The sequence below is a fragment of the Centruroides sculpturatus genome, unplaced genomic scaffold (genome assembly GCF_000671375.1).
Source record: "Centruroides sculpturatus isolate CEXI.00-Female unplaced genomic scaffold, Cexi_2.0 scaffold348, whole genome shotgun sequence".
Classification (NCBI taxonomy): Eukaryota; Metazoa; Arthropoda; class Arachnida; order Scorpiones; family Buthidae; genus Centruroides; species Centruroides sculpturatus.
Genome location: NW_019384859.1, coordinates 631,172 through 633,607, shown reverse-complemented (window position 1 = coordinate 633,607; position 2,436 = coordinate 631,172).

The following is a 2,436-nucleotide window of genomic DNA, read 5'->3' as shown; positions in this document are numbered from 1 at the left end:
ATTTTAATTATAACGATTGATTTACGCAGAGAAAATAAAGGACACTATAAAATATAGAAGATTTTCTGTCAATAGTATCAGTTCTCTAGAACTACATTTAATATATTTCTATTATATTGTATAATAAATATATAATATAATGTAGCTTATATATAAAAGCTACAGCTCATGTATTTAAATTTGGTCTAGACCAATTTTGATTTAAATTTGAAAAAAAGTACAAAGTATAAGGGATACAAGACGATTCTTTAGACCACATTCAACTTCATCTCTAGACACGAATATATCTCGATTCGTGTTTATCTTATGCAACGATAAACAAAGAAAGTTCATTTTATATGAGAGGATACATAAAAGTATATAAACCTAAAAGTAGACATAAATATAGAAACTGCTTTAATTAATTATTTATAAATGACAATACAATAAGTCTAGACCAATTGTAATGGAGACCTTCATAAGCTTCAACATTGATATAGTAACTTGGGATAAAGAAAGTAACAAACAAACTGCAACATTTCATACAAATATTTATTATATCGATACGGAGTAGTGACACGTTTTAATTTGAAAGAGAATTAAGGAAGCTTGACTTCTTAGCTGAAGATATCTTCTTTCAAGCGACGAATATCCATTCATCAGTAATAATTCAACATCGTATCAATTTATTGTCCATGTTGTCGGCTTTCTTATTGATCGCTAGATATGTCGCCAGCTTCTAATATCGAGTGTAGCTAAAGTGTTACATCAACGCTGTTAATTATGGTAGAGAAATTAACTCGATTCCGCAGTCAGATTACCGAAAGAGAATTGACACTTTGGTCGTCCATGCGAGAAATTTTTAATTATCCGCCAAGTCAAACAAAATCTTTCAGCCAGAGGGGTACTGTTCAACTCTTTAAACTTACTAAATATCAACAAATTCATTAAGATTAACGCCAGATAAAAGATGACCCCCTTTAATGCGATTTTTTTTTCTATTCTTCTTGTTATCGTTGGTCTTCTACTATGTCTGTACCTAACCGATACATATATAAACTCCTATAAAGAAAGATGCACTAATAAAGTATTGTTTGTTTGGGGGTGGTGATCTAATAAGATACTATAACTAAAGGTGGGGGGATTTGCTTCGCTAGATCAATCAAATTGTTTTAGGAGAACAAGACCGTGGAAATGTCTAAGATTAACATTGTATACAGGTGAACAAGTTGCGGGTGTAACGGGTAGGATTAAGTGAAATTAATAAGGGAGATTTTGCTAACATCAAACGAAAAATAATATACGAAAGATAAAACTGTGTGGCAGATGTGATAAAACTCAACATTTAATTTCGGCTTTAGAGTTATTTGAAGGGATTTGTATTGACACGTGAAAAGAATTAGTGTGCAGTGTTATTTGAGATAATTGTTCAGGATAAGAAGCTTAAAAATATTTTTAATTGTTTAAAAAGTTTAAACATTTCCACCCCTTCTGCACTTTTAGATCTTTATGCATAGCTTTTACTATGCTAGAATCCTTTCAACTGCATAAAAACAGGATAGTTTTTATGATGCTAAAATTTGTTTTTTATTTATATAAAGGATATAAAAACTATTAGTGCAACAAAATTCTGTTTAAATTAATTATTAGAGAAAAAGTTCTGAATTTCACAATAATGTTGTTTTATAAGATAAAAATGAAATTATTAATATTTTTTTACATTTATTAATATATAAATAAAACTACAGAAACTATTTTTATTTTAACAAAAACTCATTTTGTATTATTATAATTGCATTTATATGATTTTTTGATATTTTTTAATACTTGTTAGTGTATAAAATATAGATTAATTTTTATGTAAAAACACTTTCACAGAGAAATAAAAATAATTTTTAATTTTTACATAGCTTTAAGTGATTTATTGTGAAATTTTTGCAAAATTCAGTTACAAAAAATAATTTTAGATTTATTTTTAAACTAAATACACTTTACTAATAATTTTTGTTGAATCAGTAAAAGCAATTTTGTAACAAAATTAATTAAAACAGCTAACAGAACATACACAAAAAAAAAAAAATTATTTAATTTGCTACAAATGATGTGTTGTCAAAAATCATCTTTAATTAGTAAAAATTATTCTTCTTATAATTAAAATTTCAAGAATATAAAACTAATTTTTAAAAATTAAATTTTAAAGATTAAAATATCAGAATGAATTTATATAAGTTATAAATTATTGATATATATTAGGCTACATATCATTCAAATAACACTCAAATTACTTCATTATATTTTTAGACTTTTTAGTATCAATTTATTTAATAAATATATATTAAATTAATTTAATTTGGAACCTGTTCATACATAGGAGAGCACTTGCATTACTATAATATCTGTAAACATATTAAGTTATATATACAGGATACCTGGAATTTTTAAATACAGTCATATTTC